Source organism: Schistocerca piceifrons, chromosome 3 (assembly GCF_021461385.2).
Source record: "Schistocerca piceifrons isolate TAMUIC-IGC-003096 chromosome 3, iqSchPice1.1, whole genome shotgun sequence".
NCBI lineage: Eukaryota > Metazoa > Arthropoda > Insecta > Orthoptera > Acrididae > Schistocerca > Schistocerca piceifrons.
In genome coordinates, this window is record NC_060140.1 from 817,172,500 (window position 1) to 817,185,074 (window position 12,575).

Here is a 12,575-nt window from a genome sequence, read left to right on the forward strand (position 1 = left end):
CTAGCAGAATATTGGAATAAACACATATCCGGGCAACGCAACGTACTCAGCTAGTTTCATATAATTACTGACCGAATTTAAAAAATCTAAATAATGTCATAATCTATTCATTTCGCGGTAAAATCTCACATTAACGGTTTAGCACAATAAGTCAGGTTTTAAAGTTACGAGCTGTGTATATGTCTTTAGGCAGTGTAACTCAAGTGGCGCACATAACTTCCGTTGAGCAAGCAGTAAAGGAAACAAATGAAAAAATCAGATTAGGAATTAAAATCCATGGAGAAGAAATAAAAACTTTGAGGTACACCGATGACATTGAAATTCTGTCAGAGACAGCAAAGGACCTAGAAGAGCAGCTGAACGGAATGGACAGTGTCTTGAAAGAAGGATATAAGATGAACATCAACAGAAGCAAAACGAGGATAATGGAATGTAGTCGAGTTAATTAGGATGATGCAGCGGGAATTAGATTAGGAAATGAGAGGCTTAAAGTGGTAAATGAGTTTTGCTATTTGAGGAGCAAAATAACTGATGATGGTTGAAGTAGAGAGGATATAAAATGTAGACTGGCGGTGGCAAGGAAAGCGTTTCTGAAGAAAAGAAATTTGTTAACAACGAGTATAGATTTAAGTGTCAGGAGGTCGTTTCTGAAAGTATTTTTATGGAGTGTAGCCATGTATGGAAGTGAAACGTGGATGATAAATAGTTTGAACAAGAAGAGAATAGAAGCTTTCGAAATATGGTGCTACAGAAGAATGCTGAAGATTAGATGGGTAGATCACATAACTAATGAGGAGGTACTGAATATAATTGGAGAGAAGAGAAATTTGTGGCACAACTTGACTATAAGAAGGGATCGATTGGTAAGGCATATTCTGAGGCATCAAGGGATCACCAGTTTAGTATTGGAGGGCAGCGTGGAGGGTAAAAATCGTAGAGGGAGACCAAGAGATGAATACACTAAACAGATTCAGAAGGATGTAGGTTGCAGTAGGTACTAGGAAATGAAGAAGCTTGCACAGGATAGAGTAGCATGGAGAGCTGCATCAAACCAGTCTCTGGACTGAACACCACAACGACAACATTTTCATCCAATAACTGAGAATGAGAGCGCTCAGCGACTGCCAACAAACTTCACACATAATTTCAAACCTTTCCGGTACTTTTTGTCGCTGACAACCTTCCCCCGCCCCCCCCCCCCCCCCACACACACACACACAAATAATGAAAGAGAAAAGCCCACCGCTTATTAAGTTTTCGCTGTTCATGTACACACATCAAAAAAAAGTTTTGCATCACCTCGTTTCCGAGCGTGCCGGAACCTGTACAGAAAACTGGAATAGAAGTCAACATAAACATCATTTCAGCCCTTTTTATTGCTTATGAAAACCACACATTGCATGTTGTACCACCAAACAGCTAGACCTTCAGAGGTGGTGGTCCAGATTGCTGTACACACCGGTACCGCTAATATCCAGTAGCACGTCGTCTTGCATTGATGCATGCCTGTATTCGTCGTGGCATACTGTCTACAAGTTCATCAAGGCACTGTTGGTCCCGATTGCCCCACTCCTCAACGGCGATTCGGCGTAGATCCCTCAGAGTGGTTGGAGGGTCACGTCGTACATAAACAGCCCTTTTCAATCTATCCCAGGCATGTTCGATAGGGTTCACGTCTGAAGAACATGCTGGGCCCTCTAGTCGAGCGGTGTTGTTATACTGTAGGAAGTCATTTAGCGATGTTGTTGTGGTGTCACCGCCAGAAACCACACTTGCTAGGTGGTAGCCTTTAAATCGGCCGCGGTCCGTTAGTATACGTCGGCCCGCGTGTCGCCACTATCAGTGATTGCAGACCGAGCGCATCACAAGGCAGGTCTAGAGAGACTTCCTAGCACTCGCCCCAGTTGTACAGCCGACGTTGCTAGCGATGGTTCACTGACAAATTACGCTCTCATTTGCCGAGACGATAGTTAGCATAGCCTTCAGCTACGTAATTTGCTACGACCTAGCAAGGCGCCATTATCAATTGCTATTTATCTTGTGATGCATGTACCGTCAGACGAGGTTCACCAATTATGGATTAAAGTTAAGTATTCCAGCAGCTACGTACTTTTCTTGCTAGTATAACTCCTTTAACTGTTCCAGACCTCACGCCAGCCTGCGTGAGCTTAAACGCGTGCCTTTCGGCTACCCGTCACTGTGGATTGGCTGTCTTGCCAGTCCACAACAGTTGTTATCCTGAAGGAGGTCATAGTATGGCATTTACGTATCGTACAGCCGTTACGGCGCCTTCCGTGACCACCAGCGGCGTACATCGGCCTACATAATGCCACCCTAAAACAGCAGGGAACCTACACCTTGCTGCATCTGCTGGACAGTGTGTCTAAGGCGTTCAGCCTGACCGGGTTGCCTCCAAACACGTCTCCGACGATTGTCTGGTTGAAGGCATATGCGACACTCATCGATGAAGTGAACGTGGTGCCAGTCCTGAGTGGTCCAGTCTGCATGTTGTTGGGCCCATCTATACCACGCTGCATGTTGTCGTGGTTACAAAGATGGATCTCGCCATGTACGTCGAGAGTGAATTTGCGCATCTTTCAGGTTGTTGCGCACAGTTTCAGTCGTAACACGACATCCTGTGGCTGCATGAAAAGCATTATTCAACATGATGGCGCTGCTGTCAGGGTTTCTCCGAGCCATAATCCGTAGATAGCGGTCTTCCACTGCAGTAGTAGCCCTTGGGCGGCCTGAGCGAAACATGTCATCGACACTTCTTGTCTCTCTGTATCTCCTCCATGTCCGAACAACATCGCTTTGGTTCACTACGCGACGCCTGGACACTTCCCTTGTTAAGAGCCCTTCCTGGCACAAAGTGACAATGCGGACGCGATCGAACCGCGGTATTGACCGTCTAGGCAAGGTTTAAGTACAGACAACACGAGCCGTGCACCTCCTTCCCGGTGGCATGAGTGGAACTGATCGGCTGTCGGATCCTCTCCGTCTAATAGGCGCTGCTCATGCATGGTTGTTTTCATCTTTGGGCGGGTTTAGTGACATCTCTGCACAGTCAAAGAGAATGTGTCTGTGATACAATAGCAGTCAACGTCTATCTTCAGGAGTTCTGGGAACCGGGGTGATGTAAGACTTTTTTTGATGTGTGCAATAAAACTTGAGTACCAGGCATGACATTTTAATTTATTGGTTTCTTACTGTTAAATGTATTCACAACATATTATACAGACAGTATGCACATATATGCCTTTGAATGAACATGCATAATTACGAGTAGGCCTATATCATTGTACGACACATAATTCAGGAGATATGACGTTATAAACAGTGAAATTCGTGGAAAACTAGAATTTCTTAAAACGGACCGTCTTCAACCGTAAAGGTTTTGCATGCTTAACGTCAAATATTTGACACATTAACTTGGAGTTTCTTCGGTATTACTTCAGTAACTTCGTTCCACCAACACACAGGGACAGTAATCTTGTTGCTTCCAATGGCGTGCACGAATAGAAAACGTCAGCTGTTAACTATTTTTATTTCGGAGGATTAAACTATGTAGTCACCTATTATTACTATTTTATCTCTAATCAACTACACAGCATAACGCAAGTATAGCGGATCATCTCAAGTCAGCTGCGAAATAATGCAGTTTTAAGTCAAAACTCTGAGTACGGCAATGAAAGACTCGGTTGTACTGTTGACTTAATGCTTACTAATGACTTTTCTTGATGATCCAGAGTTTTTACTTGTTTATTCCTCAGCTAAATTACGATAACCTTGCAAACTTGCGGATCTGTTCTGCATCGACTGCCGTGCTAAAATGTCTGAAGAAAGTATTTTTGAAATCGTTATCAAATATTTTGAAAAGTGTTTCGAGATAAAATAATAACAAAAGAAACAGCTTTATTCTTCCGAATGAGGAACGCGCAGCTAGCTAATTCCCACAGTTCGAAACTACCCACGCTAGTCAGCAGTTATTTGATTTGATTGTATTGGCATCTGTTGTACCTAATTTGCGCCCAGCATCATGTTACGTTAGTGGCACATCTGATTAGTGCAAAAGATTTATGTTAGTATAAAGATTGTGGGCCAACGGCCTTGCCGCAATGGTAACACCGGTTCCCGTCAGATCGCCGAAGTTAAGCGCTGTCGGGCTGGGCTAGTACTTGGATGGGTGACCATCCGGCCTTCTGGGTGCTGTTGGCAAGCAGGGTGCACTCAGCCCTTGTGAGGCAAACTGAGGAGCTACTTGAATGAGAAGTAGCGGCCCCGGTTTCGGAAACTTGACGTACGGCCGGGAGAGCGGTGTGCTGACCACATGCCACTCCATATCCGCATCCAGTGGCGCCTGTGGGCTGAGGATAACACGGCGGCCTGTCGGTACCTTTGCGCCTTCATGGCCTGTTCGGGAGGAGTTTCGTTTAATAAGAAGTGTTAAAATGAAAACGTCGTAGCAACCAAACCGGTTAAAATTAGCATATGCCTCTTTGGGATAACTTAGTGAGACATCTAGGAATGCGAATGTAGTTTCATCACCACTATGCCCTCGGCAGGCAAGGTGATGCTCAGCGTCTTTTTCGACGTCCAAGGTCCAATACTCATCGAAATCCTCAAACCATTGACACTGACGTATACTGCGAGACATTTCGTAGTCTACACAAGTACATCAAGAGCAAACGTTTTGGGCTGCACACGGAGGGAGTGATTCTGCTATAGCGCGTATCCGCATCTATCCGAGGTCACGCTAAGTGTAATGGTCAAGTCCAAGTGGGGAGTGGGGGCAGGTTGAGCAACCGCCGTAAAAACCGCATGCGTATTCAGATACGGCACACATTGCGGCCTACGCTACTTCACAGAGCCGGCAAGCCTCCGATATCCACGTTTCGTGACGAGGCCTGGGCGTCTAGTACCTTGTCGCCTATTCACTGTGTCAACATCCTTAAACCTCTTTCCGTAGATACTGTTGACAGCAGCATGTAAACAGCCGACCAGCTTTGTTGTTTCCGAGATACTCGACGCTGGGCTGAAGTACTGCGTCCTTTGTCAAGGTATCTTGTGTCAGTGGATTTCCTTATATGGTTCGCTACTGCTGTGCACGTGTTGTTCTGAACTGAACTTTGCATCGTAATTTGTAATACCACATGCACTGGAGCATCGTATTTATCCACAGACACCAGGCAAGCGACTTCTACGTAACACGTCTTACCTTTACGGGAGTGTACACAATGGATGTACGACTACAGGTTATAGATGCACGGTTCACGACATATGTAAATTTGGGTATGGCCTTGAATCGTGCACGGATAGCCAAATAGTAAGGTGGCCCCTCACGATAAGCGGGAAATCAGGGTTCGAGTCCCGCTCTGGCACAATTTTTCGTTGTCATCGTTCCATTGTACAGCTGTTGGTTATTCACATTCGCACTTGCGAATGCGTTAAATGTATTCCTTATATGGGGCCCGTATCGTTGCTATACACTTTCCGTGCTGTGTCACGTGCCCGCAACGCTTCCATCTCGAGATGGGCAGTAGTCATGAAGTGTGGCTCCTCTGTGATGCAGATTTACTTGTAAATCTCATCTGATCCCAATATGTGACACACATAAATAGGAAACAGAATACTGAATATGAAAGCACACCCCTAATATCTTAGTCAGAAATATCACGCTATAAAAATCACCATTCTGACGTATCACAAAGTAATGGGGAGCCACCCCGCCATTCTGCCACCATTGAATAACTGTAATACACATTGGAGGATTTGACCTATCTATTTTTGCGTCTCTGGAAAGAAAGTTTCGCGACATCGATAGTAGTCTGACCTGCGAACTACGGAAAAATGCGGGGCGGAAGATACTGTGTACCAGCATTTACAATTTTTTCCTTTTCAGTCTGGCATACGGCGAGGGAAAATTTAACACGGATGCCTTCTAACACCATACCGAACGGGGTGGCGCAGTGGTTACCACAATGGACTCGCACTTTGAACTTAGGTTTTCCGTCATGTCGTATTTCACTTAAGGCAAATGTTTGGATGTTTCCTCTTAAAGAAGCCCCGGCCGATTTCCTTCCACATCCTTTCCTAAGCCATTCTAGGCTTTCTCATTATTGGCCTAGTTGTTACCGGAACGTTGAATTACCCCTTAGTTCTTGCTTTCTGAGACACTCCCTAATCACTGTATCTTATTCTCAACTATATTACTAATCGGCTAAAACAATCACCTGGCCAAAGTTGTCGTTTCACTATGTAATTTCTTTGCTTTTCAGTGCTTCATTTCATTACTTACGGGCTGACTATTTAATGGCTTTCATTTTTAAGTACTTACCAAATTTAAAAATTGAAAATGCTGCCGTAATCTACTCATTAATAGGTATAATCGTGCATTCAAGGTTTACGAAAATAAATCACATATTAATGTTAGAAACTGTGTGCACGTCTTGAGACAACATAACACATTCACTCATTTGTAAAGTAGTCAGACGTTTGATTTCCGGGCGGGAAGGCTTGCCGCTCCTCGGCACGAATCCGCCCGGCGGATTGATGTCGAGGTCCGTTGTGCCGGCCTGTCTGTGGATGGTTTTTAAGGCGGTTTTCCATGTGCCTCGGCGAATGCCGGCTGGTTCCCCTTATTCCGTCTTCGTTACACTATGTTGGTGATTGCTGCGCAAACACTTTCCCCACGTACGCGTACACCATAATTACTCTACCACTCAAACATTGGGGTTACACTCGTCTGGTTCAGTGTGGGGCGGCGATGGGGTGAGTAGACTGCTGTAGCCTGTTGTGGAGTTATGCACCACTGAGGGCTACGGCGGGGACGAAGCCTATCCGTCGTATCTAGGTGCCAAGTTCCATACAATAGAATCAGACGTTTCCAGGTGTTTTATACGTGGGAGTTAGATTCACTAAAGAATCGGAGACCGGGTTTTAGTGGTTAAAAGGGCATGGTCATTGGTTTTCCGGCCAAGAGTGTAAGCATTTCCGAAACGGCTAAATTTGTAAACTATTCGCGCGCCGTCGTGGTTAAAGATACCGTGCATAGCAAAATGGCGCAATCTAAAACCGGCGCCGAAGTAACTGAAGTGTACCACGGGCCGTAGATGACGAGGCTGAGCGACGGCCGCAGAGATGTATACTGGTGAATGGACGTGCAACTGTTCAGCAACTGACCGATCATCCAGACCAGCCAAGGGGCTACCAACAGTGTCTCCCCAAAGAACGTTTGGCGAACGTTGCTCCGTGTGGGCCTCGGCAGCAGGTGCGTGGTCCATGCACCCACGGTGACTGCTGTTCCTAGACAACGAACGCTGAAAATTTGCACGCCATGAGACTGAAAGCAACTACCCTGTAACAATCGTCGTAAGAGTCCTGGCTGGAAAAGGGAACGTTATGGCCTGGGAAATGTTTCTGTATAACTGCCTGGGCGATCTCGGCATTCTGGAAGGTACAAGGATTCAACACAAGTATGCATCTATCCTTGGGGACGATGTCCACCCCTACGTGCAGTTTGCTTTTCCTCGTCACGATGGCATCTACCAGAAGGACACTGCAAAGTATCACGCAGCTCGCAGTATAGTTCATGGCTCCAAGAGCCACCAAACTCCCCGGATTTAAATCCAAATGAGAATCTGTTCGCGCCATGGATTCTCAACCTGTAAATGTAGCGCAGCTGGCCACTGCAGTGGAGTCGGTATGGCTCCACATCTCTGACGGTACCCTCCAGAACCTCGCTGAGTCTCTTCCTGCAAGTCTCGCAACGCTCCACGCTGCAAAACGTGGTTATTCAGGCTTTTGACAGCTGGTCACTTTAATGAGACTGGACAGTGTACATTATGGAGTCAGCACAATTGTCACTCAGTTTGCCTCCATGTTGAATTCTGGACAGTAAAGGATACGGGTTCATTAGTTAATGCAGTCTCCACGCCTCTCCACACTCTGCCTCAGGTGCGGTAGATCTCTGTTAAGTTTTCGTTTTGAGAAATAACGGACTTTGATTTGTGAACGATGTTGTAAGAATCGAGTAAAGTAATTTGAATTCCTATCAACTGTTTACCGTAATGCCATCCAATGTAAAATCCCGTGGCAAATAGAATTATTTACTTGGGATGAATTTATCCAGGTAATTACAGCAATTTCCTGAAATCTGTTTTTGGGTGAATGATAATGAGTGATCAGATTATCAAGCGACAGTTTACCAGACAAATTTTTCGATTTACATCAGCCGTACAGCTAGCGATTTCTCAAGGACAATTATTAGGAAGGAAATTTTAAAATGGTTCAGTTTCATAAACAATTACGATGACTGTAAAGGACCTGGTCGTTGTGAATGTGAAAGAATGTTTCCAGCATATTATCAGTTTTTCTATATAAGTGTAGAAAGTGTTTTTATCTTCCTTTAAAAAAGCTTTCAGCGCACAGCTGTGACGGAGAAGATGTGATATTCAGGCAAGACACGTGGGAAGGAGTGAACAGTAGTAAGTCGTACTACGAGGACATTGGTACTGCCAGTACTTTTCAGACGAAATTTCCAACCTCATGTGTTGACACTGAAGGGTGAAAAGCGTTAGCGAGTTCGTAGCAGGATAAGCAGTGAGGTGGCTTGTTACAGACACAAGGAGGGCTGAAGACATCGTTAGGCTGGAGAACTGAACATGAACAATTAGACCAGTAAGCAGTTACTCCGACAAAAGCCGCTCATTCCTCCAACCTTAGTCTTTCCATCTATCCATGCAATGTCTAACTAATTACGAGTCCAAACGCTAAACAGTACTCTCGAAATCGCCTCCCTAGCGTCTTGTACACAACGTCGTTTACAGATACACAGCACTTTCCCAGGACACTTCCGACAAACAGAAGCCTTCCGCTCTCCTTCTCTGCTACCGAAATCGCTTTTACGTCCCAAATCATATCACTTCGTAGTATTACCGCCAAATACCTAAACGTGTCCACATTTCAATATCCTTGCATTCATTCCACCAAGTAGAAATTCCGTCATTGTCGTTCAGCATTTACTTAAGATCATTAGTGGCTCTATCAAACTTCTTGGGAGCAAACCCATTGTTGCTTTAGTTACTGTCGAATATTCGTTCTCCAGTATAGTGTAGTGGATTCTCTTAGTCAAACGTTCTTCCATCTCGTCGCATACTTGTGAATACTAATAATACGATCGAGTCTTTGTAATCTCATTAGAATCAGTAACTACACGAAATCGTCATTTACTCAGAGCAATCTAAATTGATGGTAGGTACTTCATACCGGGTGGTTATAATTAAAATGCAGGTTTTCACAGAAGTCCAGTGTCGGCTGTCATCATCACACGGCAGTGGAACTTAGGAGATATTCTAATTCATTAATGCGAATTCATTTAAGCTGAAAAAAATTAGTCCCCAGGTGGAAATCCGGCGTCGTGAATTCAAGAAGGGTGTACAGAAATGTTCCCATATGCAATGGATTAGAAATGGGACGTGGGCAGAAAGGTCAAACAACCGAGAAAGGCATAACGATGATTTTATTTTTAACCGCTGCTTACACAGTTTGTTCAATATCAGCACCAGAGACAGCGATGAGACGCTACACAGCGCCACACTTGCATCTGGTGGCCAAAAACAGAACTACTTTTTTCTAATGTAAATCGGCTCAGCATTAATGCATTAGCAAACTAAGTTTCGCTGCCATGCGATAGTAAATACAGCCCATATTGGATCACAGCGAGCAGCTGTACATTAATTATAACCACCCGGTAAATCTCATTGTTACTCAAGAATCACAGCAATTTGCAGGGACATCACCTCCTGCTGAATACTTGTCATCTTTCCTTGTTACTGTTGCTTCAGTCTCGAAGAATACACTCCCGATCATGTATGTGCTCGGTTGAGATAGATCTGTCACATTTTCTATTCGTATTTACGCCGCCAGCTTCCTTCACACTTCCTTTTTCATGTATTTTATCTAGTTCTCAGCTTCAGACGCTCGTTTCTCCTCTTGCTGCCTACGTTTCTCCATGTTTTCGATGCTAGGAGATCCTCCTCCCTCTAATACTTATATCTGTATCAATTCTTTGTGCAGAATATCCCAGGTCTTTAAAGTAGATATGGAAAGCCTTTTTAAAAGTCATCTCTTCTGAAACCCTTTACCATCTGCCATCTAAGATACATGCATTTTTCTTACTCAGTCCCCTCATATTCTTCTTCTACCACACATTACCTCGGTGCGTCAAGTAGTGTCTCATTTCACACTTTCCATTTTTTTAACCTTTTATGACTTCGTTGATGGCGATTAGCGAAGCTGGACTCTTTGCTAATGCACGAAGGTATGAGGAGCCGGCACGATACTTGCTCCAGCGCGTTATAGAAAGCACATAACATTTAAGTCAGAACGTTTTGGTGAATGTAACAGTTTCTTCTTCCTTCGCAGAGTTGTGGTTTGCCGGCCGGGGTGGCCGAGCGGTTCTAGGCGCTACAGTCTGGAACCGCGCGACCGCTACGCTCGCAGGTTCGAATCCTGCCTCGGGCATGGACGTGTGTGATGTCCTTAGGTTAGTTAGGTTTATGTAGTTTTAAGTTCTAGAGGACTGATGACCTCAGAAGTTAAGTCCGATAGTGCTCAGAGCCATTTGAAGTTGAGGTTATGATCTGTTCTGTCCCTTTCAGAAAAAGGGTTGTCCTCTTTTCATGCGAAGTTCATTTCGTATAATCTAACTGTACCTTCCAACCTACTAGAACTATCTAAAATGCTGAGGCCAGGAGAATACCGCTTTATTTCACCAAGCTGCCTGAGCACAGACGATTATAAGAACTTTTCGTGATTCGATCCACCGTTTTCTGTTTGGTATTTCGCATTGGTTTGAATTAATTGTCTTCCAAGGGTCCATACGACAAAAAATGCTTGCATCAAATGAGGTAGAAACAAACTTCTCATCATTGTGAAGTATAGTGTCGATAATGCATTATTTTACTGGGCATGATGCCTACTGCAGAATGTATGTCCATCTACCTCTGCCTTTCATCAGTGTGTGAATCAACTCATCAACTCACACTACAGGACAGTTCAGAGAAGGCATCCGTTGATAAATTTGCACTGTGAGTAATGGTGCTTCTTCTCGCTCTTCAAATAAGGAAAGTTCTTCTACAGCTGCAACTCACGTTAAGCCATATAAAGCCTAGGACAAAATTGAAATACTAGCTAGTCAAAATATCGTGTGACTAGGGCCTCCCGTCGTGTAGACCGTTCGCCGGGTGGCAAGTCTTTTGATTACGAGTCGATGGAGATGAAATGATGAGGATTAGGACAACACAACACCCAGTCCCTGAGCGGAGAAAATCCTCGACCGAGCTTGGAACCGAGCCTGGGCCCTTAGGATTGACATTCTATCACGCTGACCACTCAGCTACCAGGGGCGGACCACAAGCGAGTAGTTCTCCGTTAGCACTTACAACTAAATTCTGTCGTTCCATCCTCAGTAATTTCGTAGCGCAGTTTTCGCCTATCCCTAACCTTCATTTAGTGTGTGGCATTCTCTTTCAGACTTCCTAGTATTGCTGTGACGCTAATACATGGTTCAGTCAGGTTAATGTGACCACATGACAGAAGCCTGAATAACCACATCTTGAAGCTAGAACCGCTGTGAGACGTACAGGAAGAGTGTCAGCGACGTTTCGGAAGGCACCAAAGGGGATGTGGAGCCATGTCGATTCCAGAGCCGCCGCACTAGGCATCTCTGTTGAGGATACGTGCCGCTAACAGTCCGATCGAGAAGGTCCCACATACTCTCGATTGGGTTTATATCCGGGGAGTTTGGTGGTCAGAGAAGTACGGTAACCTTATTCTAGTACTATTAGAACCACGCACGTACACTGCAAGCTGTGAGACCAGTTGCATTTCCTGCTGATAGATGCCATCGTGCCGAGGGAAAACGAACTACATGTAGAGGTGAACATGGTCCCCAACGATAGACGCATACTTGTGTTCGTCCAACGTGCCTTCGAGAATAACTAGATCACCCGGAGAATGCCAAAAAATGATTCCCAAGATTATAACTCTCCCTGCACTTTGCAAGGTGTTTTTTTTTCAGGCGTTTCACGCCGTACACGTCGACGCCCATCCGTCCGATGGAGCATGAAACGCGATATATCTAAAAAGGCCATCTGTCGCTACTCAGTGGACGTCCAGTTGAGGTATTGGTGTGAATATTGCAACCTTCGCTGCCAATAAACAGCAGTTAGCACGTGTGCGTCAACCAGGCGCCTGCTGCAGAGACCGATACTCAGCACAGTTCGCTGGACGGTCCCTGAGAAGACACTGTGGGTAGCCTCGAGGTTCATTTTGGTTGTCAGTTGCTCAGCAGTTGCACGCCTACTCGCCCGCACACGTCTCTGCAGCTGTAGTTCGCCCCCTTAAACTATGACCCGTAGTGGGCTACTGTTGCCTCGGCGCCGGTTTTGGATAGCACCGTTTTTACGAGCACGGTATACTTTAATCACGGCAGCAGGAGGAATAGGTCACCAACTCAGCCTGGACTCTTGCAGCGTTGTTGCACTTCAAATTCAGGAAAATAATTAATGCAC

General features: G+C 45.1%; 1 pseudogene; it reads left to right on the plus strand.

The window, feature by feature from the left end:
• The first annotated feature begins 4,100 nt into the window (after positions 1–4,100).
• Positions 4,101–4,218, plus strand: LOC124790712 (annotated as a pseudogene).
• Positions 4,219–12,575: the final 8,357 nt, after the last annotated feature.